At 42.7% G+C, this 21,720-nt stretch overlaps 1 protein-coding gene and 1 non-coding gene across 2 annotated transcripts in view; both read right to left on the reverse strand.

Moving 5' to 3' along the window:
- DNAH14 (dynein axonemal heavy chain 14) overlaps nt 1-21,720 on the reverse strand; it is a 394,377-nt gene that overhangs the window by 284,760 nt on the left and 87,897 nt on the right. The window lies entirely within an intron of this gene.
- Nucleotides 1,840-1,974, reverse strand: LOC122452647. Its single transcript, XR_006272805.1, has one exon. It is a non-coding gene; the product is annotated as a small nucleolar RNA SNORA43 (small nucleolar RNA).

Raw genomic sequence — 21,720 nt, forward strand, 5'->3', positions numbered from 1 at the left:
ATAATAAAAGAACAGGTATAAGAATACATACAAATTCAGCATAAAATAAAAATACACTTAAATCAATTGGAAAAGTATAGATTATTCAAAAAAATGTAGTAGTACATTTGGGAAAAGTTAATTTACCTCTCTATCTCATCATATATTTACCAAAATAATTATCAGGTAAAATAATTATTTAAATGTAGAAAATAAAACCACAAGATTACTGCAAATACTAATAAAAATAAATAATATTTATATTATCTTGGTATGAGAAATTATTTTCTAAATATGATACTAAATGTAGAGACTATAAAGAAAACAGATGATTTATTTTTCTGAAAGACTTTATTAGCGCAGTTTTAGGTTCACAGCCTAACTGAGTAGAATGTATACATGTATTTCCCATGTATCTGCTAAGCCCATACAGTCATAACCTCCCCATTGTCAACGTGCCCCACCAGAGTGACACATTTGATACAACTAATGAACCTCTAGTGATACACCATAATCATCCAAAGTTCACAGTTTACATTAGAGTTCCCTCTTGGTATTGTATATTCTATGAATATGTAGATTGTATGGGTTTGGACAAATGTGCAATAATCCATCATTATCATATTACATGTACTTGCACTGCTCTAAAAATCTTTTGTACTTCATCTATTTATCCTTCTCTCCCCCAGCCTCTGTCAACTGCCAGTCTTTTTAGTACTGCCATAGTTTTGTCTTTTCCAGAAACTGGTATCATACATCCTGTAGTATGTATATACATATAATTTGAAGCATACAGTACCTAGCCTTTTCATATTGGCTTCTACTTAGTAATCCTCTGTCTTTTTATGGCTTGATAGCTCATTTATTTTTAGCAGTGAATAATATTCCACGGTTTGGAGATATTACAGTGTATTTATACATTTACCCACTAAAGGACATCATGGTTTCTCCTGGTTTTGGCAATTTTGAATAAAGCTGTTAGAGACATCCACATGGAGGCTTTTGTGGACTTTAGTTTTCAACTCCTTGGGTCAAATACCAAAAATAACAACTGCTGGATCTTACAATAAGTGTATATTTAGTGTCTTCCAAAGTGGCTGAACTGTTTTGCATTCCTACCAGAAATGAGGGAATGTTCCTGTTGCTCCACAGCTTTGTAGGCATTTGGTGTTGTCCAAAATGTTCTGGATTTTGGCCATTCTTATGTATTACATTCTTATTACATTCTTATGTAGTAGTATCTCATTGTCGTTTTAATTTGCATTTCCCATAAGACATATGACATTAAGGATGTTTTTATATGCTTGTTTGTTATCTGTAATCTTTTAAGTTTCTGTTAAGATCTTTGGCTCATTTTAAAAGTGGGTTTTTTGTCTTTTTACTGTTGAGTGCTCAATGTTTTTTGTATATTTTGGATCATAATTTTTTTTAATCAGATGTTTGTTTATCACTGGTATATAAGAAAGTGGATGACTTTTTAATATTCATTCTTTTTTTTTTTGGAATCTAATCAGCGATTCCTCCCAAACCCTGCTTTTTTGCAGCAGAGCCGTCAGTGGAATCCTCTGGCCTTCCCTCAAGGGACTCCTTACGCCAGGCGCTCGGGGCAGGATCACTCGTGGGCCGGGTGGCGCAGGACAGCAGCTCAGCAGCCCTCAGCCAGGGAGGCGCGTCACAGGTGCTCAAGGACTCCTAAACAGTCCTCCCACACAGACTGACAGAACCATCATTTCCAGCAGACCCTCTCCGGGTCAATCCCGCCGGACCCAAGCTTGCCGCGTGCCTGTCTGCTCACTCAGTCCTCCCTGGCCTTCTCTTCCACGCACGTGGGAACAAGGGGCTCCTGTGGGCAGCCCTCGGTGTTGTCCGGCTACAAACCATTCTTAAGTGCCCACCATTCTGAGCACTGAGCGTAGAAATAGCCGCTTCCTCTCTGCCCCAACAGCATGGGCGCAGCAGGGCAGCCGCACCCGTGGTGCTGGCAAGTCTAGCATCTGCAGGGCCGTGTTAATATTCATTCTTATGTCCTGCAACCTTTTTATAATTTCTTATTGGCTCCAGGAAATTTTTGTCTATTTTGGATTTCCTATATAGATAATTGTGGGCTTCCCAGGTGGTGCTAGTGGTAAAGAACCCACTTGCCAATGCAGGAGACATAAGAGAGGAGTTTGATATTACCATCAGGAGGAGGAAATGACAATCCACTCCAGTATTCTTTTTACTTATTTATTTTTTAATTAAAGGATAATTGCTTTACAGAATTTTGTTGTTTTCTGTCAAACCTCAACATGAATCAACCATAGGTATACATATATCCCCTCCATTTTGAACCTCCCTCCCATCTTCCTCCCCATCCCACCTATCTAGGTTGATACAGAGCCCTGTTTGAGTTTCCTGAGACATACAGCAAATTCCCATTGGCTATCTAATTTACTGGTAGAGTAAGTTTCCATGTTACTCTCTCCATACAAATCACCCTCTCCTCCCCCCTCCCTGTCTTTCTCTTTCTGACTTATTTCACTCTGTTTAATAGGCTCTAGGTTCATCCAGCTCATTAGAACTGACTCAAAGGCATTCCTTTTTATGGCTGAGTAATATCCCATGGGTTTGAGTACACTCTGGGAGTTGGTGATGGACAGGGAGGCCTGGCATGCTGTGATTCATGGGGTTGCAAAGAGTCGGACACGACTGAGCAACTGAACTGAACTGAACTGAATATTCCATCGTGTATATGTACCACAACTTCTTTATTCATTCATCTGTTGATGGACATCTAGCTTGCTTCCATGTTCTAGCTATTGTAAACAGTGCTGCAGTGAACAATGGGATACATGTCTTCAATTTTGGTTTTCTCAGGATATATGCCTAGGAGTGGGTTGCTGGGTCATATGGTGGTTTTACTCCTAGTTTTTTAAGGAATCTCCATACTGTCTTCCATAGTGGCTGTATCAATTTATATTCCCACCAACTGTGCAAGAGTGTTCCCTTTTCTTCACACCCTCTCCAGAATCTATTGTTCGTAGACTTTTTGATGATGGCCATTCTGACCAGTGTGAGGTGATGTCTCATTGTAGTTTTGATCTTGCATTTCTCTAATAATTAGCTATGCTGAGCATCTTTTCATGTGTTTGTTAGCCATCTGTATGCCTTCTTCAGAGAAATGTCTGTTTAGGTCTTTTCCCCACTTATTGATTGGGCTGTTTGTTTTCCTGGTATTGAGTTCTATGAGCTGCTTGTATATTTTGGAAATTAATCCTTTGTCAGTTGTTTTATTTGCTATTATTTTCTCCCATAGTTTCCTTTGCTGTGCAAAAGCTTTTAAGTTTAATCAGGTCCCACTTATTTACCTTTATTTTTATTTCCATTACTCTAGGAGGTGGGTCATAGAGGATCTTGCTTTGATTTATGTCATCGAGTTTTCTGCCTATGTTTTCCTCTAATAGTTTTATAGTTTCTGGTCTTCCATTTAGGTCTTTAATCCATTTTGAGTTTATCTTTGTGTATGGTGTTAGGAAGTGTTCCAATTTCATTCTTTTGCATGTAGCTGTCCAGCTTTCCCAGCACCACTTATTGAAGAGGATGTCTTTGCCCCATTGTACATTCTTGCCTCTTTTGTAAAAAATAAGGTACTCATAGGTGCATGGGTTTATTTCTGGGCTTTCTATCTTGTTCCATTGGTCTATATTTCTTATTTCTGTGCCAGTACCGTACTGTCTTGGTGACTACAGCTTTGTAGTATAGTCTGAAGTCAGGAAGGTTGATTCCTCCAACTCCATTCTTCTTTCTCAAGACTGCTTTGGCTATTCGGGGTCTTTTGTATTTCCGTATGGATTGTGAAATTTTTGGTTCTAGTTCTGTGAAAAATGCCATTGGTAATTTGATAGGGATTGCACTGAATCTGTAGATTGCATTAGGTAGTATAGTCATTTTCACTATATTGATTCTTCCTACCCAGGAACATGTTTATGTCATCTTTGATTTCTTTCATTAGTGTCTTATAATTGTCTGTGTACAGTTCTTTTGTTTCCTTTGGTAAGTTTATTCCTAGATATTTCTTTTTGTTGCAGTGGTGAATGGGATTGATTCCCTAATTTGTTTCTGATTTTTCATTGTTAGTGTGTAGAAATGCAAGTGATTTCTGTGTAATGATTTTGTATCCTGCAACTTTGCTAAATTCACTGATTAGCTCTAGTAATATTCCGATACTGTCTTTAGGGTTTTCTATGTACAGTATCATGTCATCTGCAAACAGTGAGAACTTTACTTCTTTTCTGATTGGATTCCTTTTCTTTTTCTTCTCTGATTGCTGTAGTTAGGGCTTCCCAAACTATGTTGAATAATAGTGGTGAAAGTGGACACCCTTGTCTTGTTCCTGATCTTAGGGGGAATACTTTCAGTTTTTCACCATCAAGAATAATGTTTTCTGTAGACTTATCATATATGGCCTTTACTAGGTTGAGGCAGGTTCATTCTATGCCCATTTTTTTGAAGAGTTTTAATCAAATATGGGTGCTGAATTTTGTCAAAGCCCTTTTCTGCATCTATAGAGATTATCATAGGGGTTTTATCTTTAAATTTGTTAATATGGTGTATCACATTGATTGATTTGCATATATTGAAGAATCCTTGCATCAAGTTGGGAGAAACCCAACTTGATCCTGGTGTATAAGCTTTTTGATGTGTTGCTGATTCTGTTTGCTAAAATTTTGTTGCGGATTTTTGCATCTATGTTCATCAGTGATGTTGGCCTGTAGTTTTAATTCTTTTTGTGTTGTCTTTATCTGGCTTTGGTATCTGGGTGATGGTCGCCTTGTAGAATGAGTTTGGAAGTGTTCCTTCCTCTGCAATTTTTTTGAAAGAGTTTTAGAAGGATAGGCATTAGCTCTTCTCTAAATGTTTGATAGAATTCTCCTGTGAAGCCATCTGATCCTGGGTTTTGTTTTTCAGGAGATTTTTTATCACAGTTTCAATTTCAGTGCTTGTAATTGGGTTGTTCATAATCTCTATTTCCTCCTAGTTCAGTCTTGGAAGACTGAACTTTTCTAAGAATCTGTCCATTTCTTCCAGGTTATCCATTTGCTGCATCCCATAGGTTTTGAGTTGTCATGTTTTCATTGTCATTTGTTTCTAGAACTCTTCTGATTTCCCTTTTGATTTCTTCAGTAACCTGTTGTTTATTTAGAAACTTGTTTAATCTCCATGTGTTTGTGTTTCTTACAGTTTTTTTCTTGTAATTGATATCTGGTCTCATAGCATTGTGATAAGAGATGCTTGCTACAATTTTAATTTTCTTACATTTACTGAGGTTTGATATGTGACCCAAGATGTGGTCTATCCTTGAGAATGTTCCACATGCACTTGAGAAGAAGGTGTATTCTTCTGCATTTGGATGGAATGTCCTGAAGATAGCAATGAGATCCAGCTCATCTGATGTATCAGTTACGACTTGTTTCCTTATTTATTTTCTGTTTTGATGGTCTGTCCATTAGTGTGAGTGTAGTGTTAAAGTCTCCTACTATTATTGTGTTACGGTCAATTTCTCCTTAATGTCTGTTAGTGTTTGTCTTACATAATGAGGTGCTCCTAAGCTGGGTGCATAGATTTTACAATTGTTATGTCTTCCTCTTGGATTGATCCCTTGATCATTAGGTAGTGTCCTTCCTTGTCTCTTGTAATCTTCTTTAAGGTCTATTTTGTCTGATATGAGGATTGCTACTCCAGCTTTCTTTTGCTTTCCATTTACATGGATATATTTTTCCATCCTCTCACTTTCAGTCTATTTGTGTCTTTAGGTCTGAAATAGGTTTCTTGTAGACAGCATATATATGGGTCGTGCTTTTGTATCCGTTCAGCCAGAGATAGCCATCCAGTCAGTCTCTTCTGGTTGGAGCATTTAATCCATTTACATTTAAATTAATTACTGATATATATATTCCTATTGTCATTTTCTTAATTGCTTGGGGTTGATTTTGTAGATCTTTTTTCTTCTCATATTTCTTGACTATAAAAGTCCCTTTAACATTTGTTGTAAAGCTAGTTTGGTGGTACTGAATTTTCTTTTTCTTTTTTCTTTTTTTTTAAATTTTTTTATTAGTTGGAGGCTAATTACTTCACAACATTTCAGTGGGTTTTGTCATACATTGATATGAATCAGCCATAGATTTACACTTATTCCCCATCCCGATCCCCCCTCCCACCTCCCTCTCCACCCGATTCCTCTGGGTCTTCCCAGTGTACCAGGCCCGAGCACTTGTCTCATGCATCCCACCTGGGCTGGTGATCTGTTTCACCATAGATAGTATAGATGCTGTTCTTTTGAAACATCCCACCCTCACCTTCTCCCACAGAGTTCAAAAGTCTGTTCTGTATTTCTGTGTCTCTTTTTCTGTTTTGCATATAGGGTTATCATTACCATCTTTCTAAATTCCATATATATGTGTTAGTATGCTGTAATGTTCTTTATCTTTCTGGCTTACTTCACTCTGTATAAGGGGCTCCAGTTTCATCCACTCTTTAGGACTGGTTCAAATGAATTCTTTTGACGGCTGAGTAATATTCCATGGTGTATATGTACCACAGCTTCCTTATCCATTCATCTGCTGATGGGCATCTAGGTTGCTTCCATGTCCTGGCTATTATAAACAGTGCTGCGATGAACATTTGGGGTGCACGTGTCTCTTTCAGATCTGGTTTCCTCAGTGTGTATGCCCAGAAGTGGGATTGCTGGGTCATATGGCAGTTCTATTTCCAGTTTTTTAAGAATCTCCACACTGTTCTCCATAGCGGCTGTACTAGTTTGCATTCCCACCAACAGTGTAAGAGGGTTCCCTTTTCTCCACACCCTCTCCAGCATTTATTGCTTGTAGACTTTTGGATAGCAGCCATCCTGACTGGCGTGTAATGGTACCTCATTGTGGTTTTGATTTGCATTTCTCTAATAATGAGTGATGTTGAGCATCTTTTCATGTGTTTGTTAGCCATCTGTATGTCTTCTTTGGAGAAATGTCTGTTTAGTTCTTTGGCCCATTTTTTGATTGGGTCATTTATTTTTCTGGAATTGAGCTGCAGGAGTTGCTTGTATATTTTTGAGATTAATCCTTTGTCTGTTTCTTCATTTGCTATTATTTTCTCCCAATCTGACGGCTTTCTTTTCACCTTACTTATAGTTTCCTTTGTAGTGCAAAAGCTTTTAAGTTTCATTAGGTCCCATTTGTTTAGTTTTGCTTTTATTTCCAATATTCTGGGAGGTGGGTCATAGAGGATCTTGCTGTGATTTATGTCGGAGAGTGTTTTGCCTATGTTCTCCTCTAGGAGTTTTATAGTTTCTGGTCTTACATTTAGATCTTTAATCCATTTTGAGTTTATTTTTGTGTATGGTGTTAGAAAGTGTTCTAGTTTCATTCTTTTACAAGTGGTTGACCAGTTTTCCCAGCACCACTTGTTAAAGAGGTTGTCTTTTTTCCATTGTATATCCTTGCCTCCTTTGTCAAAGATAAGGTGTCCATAGGTTCGTGGATTTATCTCTGGGCTTTCTATTCTGTTCCATTGATCTATATTTCTGTCTTTGTGCAGTACCATACTGTTTGATGACTGTGGCTTTGTAGTAGAGTCTGAAGTCAGGCAGGTTGATTCCTCCATTCCATTCTTCTTTCTCAAGATTACTTTGGCTATTCGAGGTTTTTTGTATTTCCATACAAATTGTGAAATCTTTGGTCTAGTTCTGTGAAAAATACCGTTGGTAGCTTGATAGGGATTGCATTGAATCTATAGATTGCTTTGGGTAGAATAGCCATTTTGACAATATTGATTCTTCCAATCCATGAACACGGTATGTTTCTCCATCTGTTTGTGTCCTCTTTGATTTCTTTCATCAGTGTTTTATAGTTTTCTATGTATAGGTCTTTTGTTTCTTTAGGTAGATATACTCCTAAGTATTTTATTCTTTTTGTTGCAATGGTGAATGGTATTGTTTCCTTAATTTCTCTTTCTGTTTTTCATTGTTAGTATATAGGAATGCAAGGGATTTCTGTGTGTTAATTTTATATCCTGCAACTTTACTATATTCATTGATTAGTTCTAGTAATTTTCTGGTAGAGTCTTTAGGGTTTTCTATATAGAGGATCATGTCATCTGCAAACAGTGAGAGTTTCACTTCTTCTTTTCCTATCTGGATTCCTTTTACTTCTTTTTTTTTTTTTTTTTCTGTGGCCAAAACTTCCAACACTATGTTGAACAGTAGTGGTGACAGTGGGCACCCTTGTCTTGTTCCTGATTTCAGGGGGAATGCTTTCAATTTTTCACCATTGAGGGTGATGCTTGCTGTGGGTTTGTCATATATGGCTTTTATAATGTTGAGGTATGTTCCTTCTATTCCTGCTTTTTGGAGAGTTTTAATCATAAATGAGTGTTGAATTTTGTCAAAGGCTTTCTCTGCATCTATTGAGATAATCATATGGTTTTATCTTTCAATTTGTTAATGTGGTGTATTACGTTGATTGATTTGCGGATATTGAAGAATGCTTGCATTCCTGGGATAAAGCCCACTTGGTCGTGGTGTATGCAGAGCTAACTTTCAAAGAGCAACTGAGGAGCACATATGTTTAAACACCAATTTCCTCACTTCCTTTCTGCCCATGCTGGGGATCAATCTCTCTGGTTAATGACTGCGACACGTGGGAGGCCCACATCTACAACTAATATACATACATATATGTATATATACATATATATATATACATACATATTTATGTATGTATACATAAATAGCAATAACCGAAAAGTACCTAACATGCCCTGGCTATTGTAAACAGTGCTGTGATGAACATTGGGGCACACGTGTCTTTTTCACTTCTGGGTGAATCACGATTTGACTGAGGAGAAATCATGATGACTATTAGCTTGTTAGTGGTAAACCCTGCACATGAGTTTGGTTGAAGGAGTGGGACCAAAGTTGGAGATGGTTGTTTCAAACCGTCTGAGACTGCTCAGATGGACATGTGTGGTGCTGTCCTGCTGGGGGACATCTCTGGTTGCTCTATTCTCACCAGCAACAGAGGATTTTCTTTCCTTCCTTTCATTTCCCTTGTTTCCCTTTCTCCCTCTTTCTTCCCTACCTGTCTTTCTTTAACAAACATCCAATGTGCTGTGCTGAGGTGTGCTTCGTTGCTCAGCTGTGTCCAAATATATTTGACCCCATGGAATGTAGCAAGGCAGGCTCCTCTGTCCATGGGGATTCTCCAGGCAAGGATACTGACCCAGGCTGCGATTCCCCCCTCCAGGGAATCTTCCCAAACCAGGGATTGAGTCCTGGTCTCCCATGTTGCAGGTGGGTTTCCTTTTTACTGTCTGAGCCATCAGGAAACCCTTAAAATGGACTTCATCGGACACTATCAAATATTTCTGAACTGACAGATATTTCATATCTGTAAAATCAAATTGGGTCTATTTTAGGATTTCCATGTTTCTCCTTAATTTTAGAACACACAAAACACAGTTATTCCAAGTATCTTAATGTCTCTGTCTGCAATTACTACAATCTAGGCCACTTCTGCCTGTGTTTCAGTTCTCAACGGAATTTTAGTATGATTTTTCTTAACTTTGTGAGATTTAATAAGATCTTAACATGGTTCAGGGCTCGTTCCATACTTTTCTTGTGAATTGGCTGCTCATGTCTTTAAACATGTCTTCATAAATTTAAAGGCCAGTGATACATCTTTCTTATAAAGTGTTGGCTCATGCCCCTTGCCCATTTTTCTATCAGGATTTAAGATGTTCTAACAATTCTAAGAGTCATCTTTTGGGTTTGTTTACGGTGTGCTTTTTCTACCTCTTAAAATGTTCAGCAGGGTGATGGACCCTGGGTGAGTAAGCAACAAATGGACAACAGCATGTGAACACTTCACAGGAAACCCAGGAAGACACGCTAAGCCAACAAACTGTCCCCAGGGGTGCACCTCAGGCTGGTTGACCCTACGAGTCAATTGGAAAAACGAGGACTGAGGTGGAGCACACAATCCATTCCCCTTTCCTCCAGAGCCAAGAAGCTCAAAGAGAGGCCATGGGAACTAGATGCACAGGACAGGATGACTCAGTGTTTCATCCAAGAAGCTGGAAGCTTTTGGCAGCTGCTCATGGAAATGAATTCCACCATGGTTTTGGCTGTGAGGTAAGCTCCAAGGGAGCTTCCAGCAAGAAAACAAGATGAGCAAAGAGATTTGTGAGGGCACGTCTTGAGAAGACCTTTGCACACAAGGCTCACACAGCTCTGGGCAAGCTCCACCCCTTGCTGGAAATACTAATCAGCCGCAGGTGGGCATTTCCTGCATGGGATCCCCCAGCACAACCTGAAACATGGATTTCTCTGCCCCATCCCCAACACCATGTACAAACCCAAGCCTGGGTAGTACTCCTAGTGAGGTGACCCTGAGTTCTAGACTTGAAAGGAGACAGCTCCGTGTGGAGCAAGGGCAAGTGTATTCACTGCATTCTCACAACCTGAAGAAACGGGGTTCCGACTGGAGACCAGAAAACGAAGGCAAGCTCCGGGACCACTGAGACAAGGAGGCGGGATGGAAAGGTTTCTGTCGACTGGCCCAGAATTCAATGGGCTTCAAGGTGCATTAAGACCACATTGCAGGACGAACGGGCAAGGATTCTCACTTCCACAGACACTTAAACACAACCTAGTTGTCATGGAGGGAGTTTAGGCAAGATATGAAAAGCAAGATAATGGTGAAAGCTGAGAGAGTACAGAATGAATGCCTGAGGCGTGTGGCTGCGGGGCAAGCTTTGGAGGAGATGCACTGTGCCTTTAGTGTGACCCATCAAAGTTGACATAGAGGTGAGGGTGGCAGGTGAGTTTGGAGGCCTCTTGAGGGCATTACTAATGCCTCATTTCTCCCAGCAAGTCATCTGAATTGCTCCCCATCCTACCCTAGACATGTCAGGATGGGGCTTTGTGATGTCAAAGCTCACCCAGGGCCACCATTGGCTGGGGAAGAGACTTGCTGACCTCATAAAGCATGAGGGTGAGGCTCCATGGAGACCGGTATATATAGGGGTGCTCAGGTGCTCTGAGCAGACCACTGTGAGTCCTCCAAATGACTGAGGTTACTGGGAAGCCACAACGCTCCAGAGTGGTTATGGAACACCCACCTCCTGTTACCCAGGAGAAGATGAAGTCCTCTTATCAATTGAGGTCCAGAAAAATTGTCAAGCTGAGCTGAACCCTGCCACACTGCTCTTGCCCATCGACCCCACCCCAAAAGACACCCTCCTCCTTCCTTGCCTGGCATATAACCCTTCTCTGTCCACACCCCTTCCCCTGAAGCCATCGTTCCCACCTGTCTTCACACTGTTCTCTAAACCAGTGCCATTTTTTGCTCCCTCTCTTTTTTTCTCCAGGAGGTCAGGGTAACTGTGAGGGTGAATAATCCCATTCTGGGAAAGCTGCCCAAGAAAACTTCTCTGAAAACTCCCACCAAAAAGAGCTTAAGAAAGTCAGATGCTCAAAGCTATGTAGCCAGAGTTCCAAGGCGAATGAACAGCTGAATCAAAAGGAACCAGAAGACGTCCCAGAGACCATGGAGACCCCTGCCATTACAGGTAATCAGAATGAACCAGAGGAGGTCCCAGAGACCATGGAGACCCCAGCTATTCCAGTTAATCAGAATGAACCAGAGGAGGTCCTGGAGACCATGGAGACCCCTGCCATTCCAGCTAATCAGAACGAACCAGAGGAGGTCTTAGAGACCATGGAGACCGCTGCCATTCCAGCTGGACCAGTGGACAGCCAGTGACTTTGGAGCATGGCTAGAGACCTCAAAAATCCTCGGGGGTCTCGCCGCTGAGTACTGGTCAACAATACAGATGCTGAATATTATAGCAACTGCATACATTAATAACGGAAATAAAATCAAATCAACCTGATGTGAAATTATGTTTGTTTCTGAGTTCTCTGATAGTGAGGGGTATCGAGGGCAGGGAAGGGATAAGTGTGTGAGGAGTGAGGGACATGGATTCTGTGGAGTTGGAGATGGGACCAGAAGGTCCAGCTTGCCAGAAAGTAGGGGGAAGAACTTGTTCCAGACTGAGCTTCAAAGACACACTTCCCATGGGAAAAGAGGAAGAGGACTTGGTGTTTCTCTGCGTGAATGCAGAGATGGATACTTAGCTTGGGAGCTGTGTCCTGTGTCGGGGGGCAGTGCCATTTGTTCAAAAGGCATACAAAGGCGCTTCCCCATCAAAAGAATGGAATATTGACATTTGAAGCAACATGGAAGGTAGAATATTGAGTAAAATAACTCAGAGTTAGACAAATACTATATGATATCAGTTATAGAATCTAAACATACTGCAAGTAGAGAATATGATAAAAATGGAAGCACACAAATATAGAGAAGCATCTACTTATTACCAGTGTTGAGGGGAAGAGGGAGGTGCAACACAGAGGTGGGGGAGTGGGAAGCACGCAGTGATAGTCAGGTGGAAGATGAGCTCACGGATGCATTGTACAACATGGGGAATAGAGCCAGGACTTTGTCATAACTACAAATTGAAAGCAAGCTTTAACATTTTTATAATCAGAAAGAAAAGGAAAGAAAGAGGGTGGAGGAAGGAGGGAAGAAAGGAAGGAAAAGAATGGCGTTTATGCAGGTCAAAAAGCTAATACTGATTAGGCCCTTTTTGGCAAAGGAATGTATTTTATTTTATTTTATTTTATTTATTTTAATTGTCGTGTCTTTATTTTACAATATTGTGGTGGTTTTTTCCATACATTGACATGAATCAGCCATGGGTGTACATGTATTCCCCATCCTGATCCCCCCTTCCACCTCCCTCCCCATCCCATCCCTCTGGGTCAGCCCAGTGAACCAGCTCTGAGCACCGTGTCTTTTTTTTTTTTTTTTTTTTAGGTTTTGTCATACATTGATATGAATCAGCTGTAGATTTACACGTATTCCCCATCCCGATCTCTCCTCTCACCTCCCTCTCCACCCAATTCCTCTGGGTCTTCCCAGTGCACCAGGCCCGAGCACTTGTCTCCTGCATTCCACCTGGGCTGGTGATCTGTTTCACCATAGATAATATGCATGCTGTTCTTTGAAAACAACCCACCCTCACCTTCTCCCACAGAGTTCAAAAGTCTGTTCTGTACTTCTGTGTCTCTTTTTCTGTTTTGCGTATAAGGTTACTTGTACCATCTTTCTAAATTCCACATATATGTGTTAGTATGCTGTAATGTTCTTTATCTTTCTGGCTTACTTCACTCTGTATAATGGGCTCCAGTTTCATCCATCTCATTAGGACTGGTTCAAATGAATTCTTTTTAATGGCTGAGTAATATTCCATGGTGTATATGTACCACAGCTTCCTTATCCATTCATCTGCTGATGGGCATCTAGGTTGCTTCCATGTCCTGGCTATTATAAACAGTGCTGCGATGAACATTGGGGTGCACGTGTCCCTTTCAGATCTGGTTTCCTCAGTGTGTATGCCCAGAAGTGGGATTGCTGGGTCATACGGAAGTTCTATTTCCAGTTTTTTAAGAAATCTCCACACTGTTTTCCGTAGTGGCTGTACTAGTTTGCATTCCCACCAACAGTGTAAGAGGGTTCCCTTTTCTCCACACCCTCTCTAGCATTTATTGCTTGTAGACTTTTGGATAGCAGCCATCCTGACTGGCGTGTAATGGTACCACATTGTGGTTTTTATTTGCATTTCTCTGATAATGAGTGATGTTAGAAACAACAAATAACACACAAAGGGATTCCCATAAGGATAACAGCTGATCTATCAATAGAAACCCTCCAAGCCAGAAGGGAATTGCAGGACATACTGAAAGTAATGAACGAGAATAACCTACAACCTAGATTACTGTACCCAGCAAGGATCTCATTCAGATATGAAGGAGAATTTAAAAGCTTTAGAGACAAGCAAAAGCTGAGAGAATTCAGCACCACCAAACCAGCTCTTCAACAATGCTAAAGGAAATGCAGAAAGGTTGTATAAACATGAACCCAAAACAACAAAGTAAATGACAATGGGACAACACCTATCAATAATTACCTTAAATGTAAATGGGTTGAATGCCCCAACCAAAAGACAAAGACTGGCTGAATGGATACAAAAGCAAGACCCCTATATATGCTGTCTACAAGACACCCACCTCAAAACAAGAGACACATACAGACTAAAAGTGAAGGGGTGGAAAAAAAAATATTTCATGCAAACGGAGACCAAAAGAAAGCAGGAGTTGCAATACTTATATCAGATAAAATAGACTTTCAAATAAAGCATGTGAAAAGAGACAAAGAAGGACACTACATAATGATCAAAGGATCAATCCAAGAAGAAGATATAACAATTATAAATATATATGCACCCAACATAGGAGCACTGCAATATGTACGGCAAACACTAACGAGTATGAAAGAGGAAATTAATAGTAACACAATAATAGTGGGAGACTTTAATACCCCACTCACAACTATGGATAGATCAACTAAACAGAAAATTAACAAGGAAACACAAACCTTAAATGACACAATGGACCAGCTAGACCTAATTGATATCTATAAGACATTTCACCCCAAAACAATCAACTTCACCTTTTTCTCAAGTGCACACGGAACCTTCTCCAGAATAGATCACATCCTGGGCCATAAATCTGGTCTTGGAAAATTCAAAAAAATTGAAATCATTCCAGTCATCTTTTCTGACCACAGTGCAGTAAGATTAGATCTCAATTACAGGGAAAAAAATTGTTAAAAATTCAAACATATGGAGGCTAAATAACACGCTTCTGAATAACCAACAAGTCATAGAAGAAATCAAAAAAGAAATCAAAATATGTATAGAAATGAATGAAAATGAAAACACAACAACCCAAAACCTATGGGACACTGTAAAAGCAGTGCTAATGGGAAGGTTCATAGCATTACAGGCTTACCTCAAGAAACAAGAAAAACGCCAAATAAATAACCTAACTCTACACCTAAAGCAATTAGAGAAGGAAGAAATGAAGAACCCCAGAGTTAGCAGAAGTAATGAGCACCGTGTCTTATGCATCGAACATGGACTGGCTATCCCTTTCACATATGATAATATACATGTCTCAATGCTATTCTCTCAGATCATCCCACCCTCGCCATCTCCCACAGAGTCCAAAAGACTGTTCTGTAAATCTGTGTCTCTTTTGCTGTCTCCCATATAGTGTTATCATCTCCATCTTCCTAAATTCAATATATATGCCTTAGTATAGTGTATTGGTGTTTTTCCCTCTGACTTACTTCACTCTGTATAATAGGCTCCAGTTTTATCCACCTCATTAGAATGGATTCTGTTCTGCCCATAATCTGAGTCCCCAGTCAGAAAAAATGACTCCTCGAAACAATGCAACTTGCAATAGAGGAATTTATTACTGACTCGAGCCAGGGCCTCCCGCCCTCACCAAGGGTGTGAGGAGAGAAAGGCCCCGAGGCCCAGTTCTCTCAGGTATTTATTAGGTCAAAAAAAGCAGCAGGTTGTTGGCGCAAGTGGGTTGGTTACACAATGGGTAGTTGGCACAAGCGGATTGGTTACACAGTTGCAAGGCAATTTTTGTTGGCCCAATGTGGGGCTTTCAGCTTTCCCCTGATAGGTTCCCTTTTTCTTGCTAGGCATATGTTGATTGGCTAGCTCCAGGAGGCCTGATAATTATGTTACACCGGGAAACCAGGCCTACTCCTAATCTAGGCTGCCTGTCATGGCGTTAGCCATGACAGCCTCACATTTCCCCCCTGTCTTTCTACTTTCTGTAGAGGAATCTTTCTCTCTACCCTGTGATATTGGCTGATATTTTTGTCTCAATACCATAATTTGGATGGTATTTAGGTGCTCTTTAATAAATGAGACCAGACGGTTTAAAATGCATGGACCAAAGGTCAGTAACAATATTAATATTATGAGTGGACCCAGGAGGGTGGAAATCAAAGTGGTCAACCAAGGAGAGCATTGAAACCAAGATTCAAACCAGCCTTGTTGGGCTTTCCCTTCTCCCTTCCGCTGGGCTAGTCTCTCTCTTACTTTCTGGAGAGATTTTTGTACCACCCCTGAATGGTCGATAGAGAAACAGCATTCTTCTCCCAGTGCTGCACATAATCCTACTTGTTGCAGAAACAACAAATCTAAACCTCTCCTATTCTGTAACACTACTTCAGCCAAGGAGCTCAAGGATTCTTGGAGGTGTGAAATGGACTTCTCGAGTTGCTCAATATCTTCATCTATTGCAGCCCTTAGTTGATTATACTGTTCATCCTGCAACGTTAAGGCTGTGATCCCACTTCCCGTTCCTATAGCACCCAATAGGACTGCTAAAGTCAGGGCAGTGACTGGTTCTCGTTCTACCCTATATTGACCCGATGGGTCTAACCTTGGTTGCAGCTCTTCCTTTGAGTAATAGTTTAGCCAGGGGATCAGGTGGACTAGGACACAGAAATCTTGGGAGGCATTAAGTGCTGCCTTATGGACACACGGGGTTATTCCAGCTGAGCAAGCCCACCACCCGTTTTCTGGCAGAAGTACCCACTGGTGAGTAGAATTGGGGAGGCTCGTCCTAGGGACTGAATTATTATTACATAGGTGTTGATAAGTCTTAGGGATAGTTCCTATACAGGTGCCTATGCCAGTAATGGAGCCTACTGTCAACCGGCCTGACCCAGGTTGTTGCTGCCATCTGCAGGCCGAGACATCAGAGGTCACATTGAATCTTGAAGAAAAGGCAACCGCCTCATAATAGGGAGGCCTAATATTATAGCAAAGCCAGTAACCATTTGTTAAGTCCGGACGAGAGGCATTTAGGGTGAGATAAGCTGAGGAGATCATTTTCATAAGGGGGTCTGTTGGTGGGGACATGTCAACCCTGGGGGGTCCCACAGTGCGTGGAGTCGATCTATTAGCCTCACTTTGGTTCTGGGAGGGAGGCTTTGGGGTTGTTCCCTTGTTTGTTCCTAGGGCTACTTTGGGTGCCAAATAGAGTGGTCCCAGTTTTAATTTAAGCTCAAACCGGAATCCTGTGTCATAGCCAGTCTTGGAAAGACGGAGGCCCCAAGCTCGGCCATCATCCCCCCTGGTAAATTTCTTGCCTTTGTCTGTGAATTTGATCTGTAATGGGAAACATTGCCCGGGTTTGGATGATACTCCCTTAGTTGGACATTTCTGGGAATTCGGGGGTGATTTTACCTGAATGAGGACCCTGTCGGAGTCAGTGAGCCAATGGACTGTTCCCGTGGTTTCACAACCCCAAGCGGCACAATAAAAAGAGTCAATTCCCCCATATTTTTCAATTTGGTTCTGATCCCTTCCTCCCCCCTGGCAGACAAAGACAGGCACCTGTTCGTAGTATTGTGGGCCTTTTCACTCACAGTTACGGGTGAACAGACCAAAATAGCCGTGGGCAAAGAACTTGGTCAGTTGGTGGGGACCAAACCCACTACCGTCAGCCACCAGCACGCACAAATCAAAGGTCAGTACTGGCCGCCATGTCCCTTTGGGGGCCACATTGGAGCTCAAATTAAGAACTTCTCCAGTCTCAGGATTGTAGATCACCCAAGTCAGGTTAGCTGGCTGATGGGGGTTGTGGCTGGTTGCTCCTGGGCCGATGAAAACTGTTATCAGCAGGAGAATTAAGAGGGCTCCCGTCGTACGAGTTTCAGTTTCAAAGGATTTGACGGGTGAGGTCTTGCCTCCCATTCTGCTTGCGCCTTCTCTTGTTCTTTAGGGGTGGCTTGCCTCACGTGATTGCAGTGAACCCAGGGCCCGATCCCGTCGACCTTAAGAGCAGTAGGAGTGGTAAGGAGAACAACATAAGGGCCTTTCCATCTAGGTTCTAATGCTTTAGATTGGTGTCGTTTTACCCAAACCCAATCACCCGGGCCAATATTACGTGAGGGGATGGTCCCCTTGCTTGGACCCTCGTGTATCTCTCGAGTTAATTTCCAAACATGGCTATGCACCTTACTTAATGCCATCAGTGTTTGCTGGAATTGTCCCAAGGTAGGGGGTGGTAGGTATTTTTTCTCGAATATAGGACACACAGGAGGGGGTCTTCCATACAGAATCTCAAAAGGGGTGAGATTCAGCTTATAAGGGGTGTTACGTGCTCAAAAGAGCGTAAAGGGAATGAGGGTCACCCAGTCCCCGCCAGTCTCTATTGCCAACTTTTTCAAAGTCTCTTTTAGGGTCCGATTCATTCTTTCAACCTGTCCTGAGCTCTGGGGATTATATTCAGAATGTAACTTCCATTTTGTCCCCAGAGCTTGGGCCAGCCCCTGTACAATCTGGCTCACAAAGGCAGGTCCATTATCAGAGCCCATAGTCACTGGCAGCCCGTACCTAGGCACTATCTCCTCTAAGATCTTTTTAGCAACCACTGTTGCTTTCTCTCCCTTAGTGGGGAAGTCTTCTACCCACCCCAAGAAGGTATCCACCAGAACAAACAGATATCGATACCGATACTTGCCTGGTCTTACCTCAGTGAAATCTATCTCCCAGTGTTACCCTGGCTCTTTCCCTCGGTACCTCATTCCAGTGTGCTGCCTTTTCCCTGTCCTCATCAGCTGACACGCTTTGCAAGGCTGGATTATCTCTCATACAGTTGCATTTTGTCAAGGGAAACTCAGGCAGGCTCTCTGGAGAACTGTCAAGGTCTTTTTCTCCCCCAAGTGTGTAGTTGTGTGCAGGTGTTCAGATAGGTGATGACCCAGGTCTGCAATATTGTTTCCTTCATGGCCTGAGTTAGCCACCTTTGCCCCTGCCTGAACTTATACCCCAAATAGGTGACCTCTTGCTGGGATATTTGCACCTTCTTTGAGCTAGCACAATATCCCAAGGTGCCTAAAGTCTGTAAGAGGTCACCGGTGGCACAGCTGCACGCCTCCTCTGTGGTTCCAGCCAACATAAGGTCATCCACATATTGCAGCAGGATGACCTCTGGGTGGCGAGTCCGATATTCATAGAGGTCCTCACTCAAAGCCTCATTAAACAAGGTAGGGGAGTTTTTGAACCCTTGTGGGAGGTGGATCCAAGTTAGTTGTACTACCGGTTGGCCTTCCCCCTCAGTCCACTCAAAGGCAAATATCTCCTGGCTCTGGGCGACCAGGGGTAGGCTGAAAAAAGCATCTTTCAAGTCCAACACAGTGTACCAAGTGTACTCAGGCAGCAGACTGCTCAGGAGGGTGTACGGGTTGGGGACAGTAGGGTGTATGTCACTCACCAGCTTGTTGACTTCTCGTAGGCCCTGGACAGGTCTGTAATCCGTACTCCCTGGCTTCTTCACCGGTAGTAAGGGGGTGTCCCAAGGGGATTGGCACCACTTGAGAATTCCGGCATCCACGAGCTGTCAAATGTGGGGAGTGATCCCCCGCCGAGCCTCCTGGCTCATAGGGTATTGCCTCACCCTCACAGGAGTCGCCTCGTCTTTTAGTTCGATGACAATTGATGTCTCTGTTTAGCCAGTCCCATTCCTGCTGTTTCTGCCCATGCCAACAGGTATTTGTGGACCCACAGTTGTATATCTGGTGCTATAACCTCTGAGGGCTTAGGCACAAAAAGTCTGTATTCATCTCTTAAAGCTAGAGTCAAGACATGTATCAGATCTCCAAGTCCATCCGTGACTGACATTGCCCCAGGGTCAAAATGGATCTTAGCATTAACTTTAGTCAACAAGTCCCATCCAAGTAGAGGCGCTGGGCATTCTGGTATCACCAAAAACGAATGGGACACCTGATGGGTCCCCAGATTTACTTTCCGTTCCGTGGTCCAACAATATCTTTTTGTCCCCGTGGCTCCCTGCACCAAGCTGGTTTTCTTAGACATTGGTCCCAGTTTTTGATTTAAAACAGAGTGTTGGGTGCCAGTGTCCACCATGAAGCCAACGGGTTTCCCCTCCACATGTATGGTTACCCAGGACTTGGGGAGGGGTGCCGAGTCTTGACTCCCCTAGTCACTGTCTTCCCCCGCATATAGAACTCGAGTTCCACGGGAAATTCTCTCTCTCTGGGTTGTTCTTCTCTTCGGGTCCCTCTTAGGGCACTCATTTTTCCAGTGCCCCCGTTCTTTGCAGTAAGCACACTGATCTTTCTTTAGGGCCTGCCTTTTTGGTCTCTTTTTTTTCTCCCGTCTGGGGGCCTCGAGGCTCCCTCAATTCTGTTCCGGCCTTCATCCCCACAAAAAGAATCTTGGCTAGCTCTCTCTGGTTCTTCCGGTTTTCCTTCACCCTATGTTCCCTATCTTCTTTCCTGATCTTCTCAGCTAGTTCCCTTTCCTCCTGATGAAGTCGTTCCTCCCTTTCTTCTGGGGTCTCCTTATTATTACATACCTTTTCAGCTGCTTTCAGTAAGTCTTCTATTGTCTGTTCTCCTAACCCCTCTATCTTTTGTAATTTCCTCCTAATATCTGGGGCTGCCTGATTCACAAATGCTAGTAGAACTGCAGGGCGTGATTCCTCAGCCTGGGGTTCCACAGGTGTATATTGCCTAAAGGCTTCCATTAGCCTCTCTAGGAAGGCTGACGGGCTCTCAGTGGGCTCTTGCCTTACTAAATTTACCTTCGCCAAATTTGTTGGCTTCCTAGCTGTGGCCCGCAGGCCAGCCATTAGAGTCTGGCGGTACACTCGGAGACGCTCCCTACCTTCCACTCGCTCAAAATCCCAGTTAGGCCGCAAGAGAGGAAACCCCTCATCCATGAGATGAGGCTGGGCGGTTGGTCTCCCGTCGATCCCCGGGACCTGTTTCCATGCCTCTGCCAGGATTCGCTCCCGTTCTTCCGTGGTGAAGAGCACCTGCAACAGCTGCTGGCAATCATCCCAGGTGGGGTTATGAGTGAACAAAATGGAATCTAAGAGGTCAATGAGGCCTTGGGGTTTCTCCAAAAATGGATGATTTTGGGTTTTCCAATTATACAGATCACTCGTGGAAAAGGGCCAGTACTGATAGGTTCGCTCTCTGTCCGGGTTAGCTGGTCCCACTCGGATGCGGAGTGCCTGTACAGTAGATGAAGGTAACTCTCGGTCCCCATGATCTTGCTCATCCCTATTCCCTCTATTTCTTCTCCAGGGTCGGGGTTCCCTATTGGGGGGGGGGGCTCTTCCCCTGGGGGAACCTGCAACGGAGGAGGGGCATATGGCGGGGGCCTAATTTCTGTCTCTAAGTCAATCATGTTCAGGTATGAGGATTCCTGCAAGACCGGTTTTGGGCCCTTGTTCTTCTCGGCTTCTTCTGGGGGAGTGGGGATTTCCATAACCAGGGCTTGTACATTAGGATAATCAGGAATTTGTGAACAAAAGGTTTTAACCATTTGGGCGGATTTTCTACTAGATCTTGCCAGACCATAACATATGGGACTTGGCCCGGGTGGCCCCAGGGATCAGGAGCCATAATTTTCTCTTTTACTGCCCGAATAATAGAAGGTTGAAAAGTTCCCTCTGGAGGCCATCCAACTTGGAAGGCGGGCCACTCTGCAGAGCAAAAGGTCATTAATTTACTCCTTGTAACCAGTAGCGACAGATCATACACTCTAGCCCTGACATCTGAGAAATGATCAGTCATGAGAGACAGTGGGGTAGATTTTCCTTGCCCCATAGCGAGAGTCAGAAAAAGGTCACCGAGAATTACCACCAAAAAGTCCTATCGGGAGTGGTGGCGGCCAGGAAGTTGGGCTTGTGGTATGCTTCGTGGAACTATTTGAGTGCCTTAGTCGTTGCAC

The sequence above is a fragment of the Cervus canadensis genome, chromosome 13, assembly GCF_019320065.1.
Source record: "Cervus canadensis isolate Bull #8, Minnesota chromosome 13, ASM1932006v1, whole genome shotgun sequence".
Lineage (NCBI taxonomy): Eukaryota > Metazoa > Chordata > Mammalia > Artiodactyla > Cervidae > Cervus > Cervus canadensis.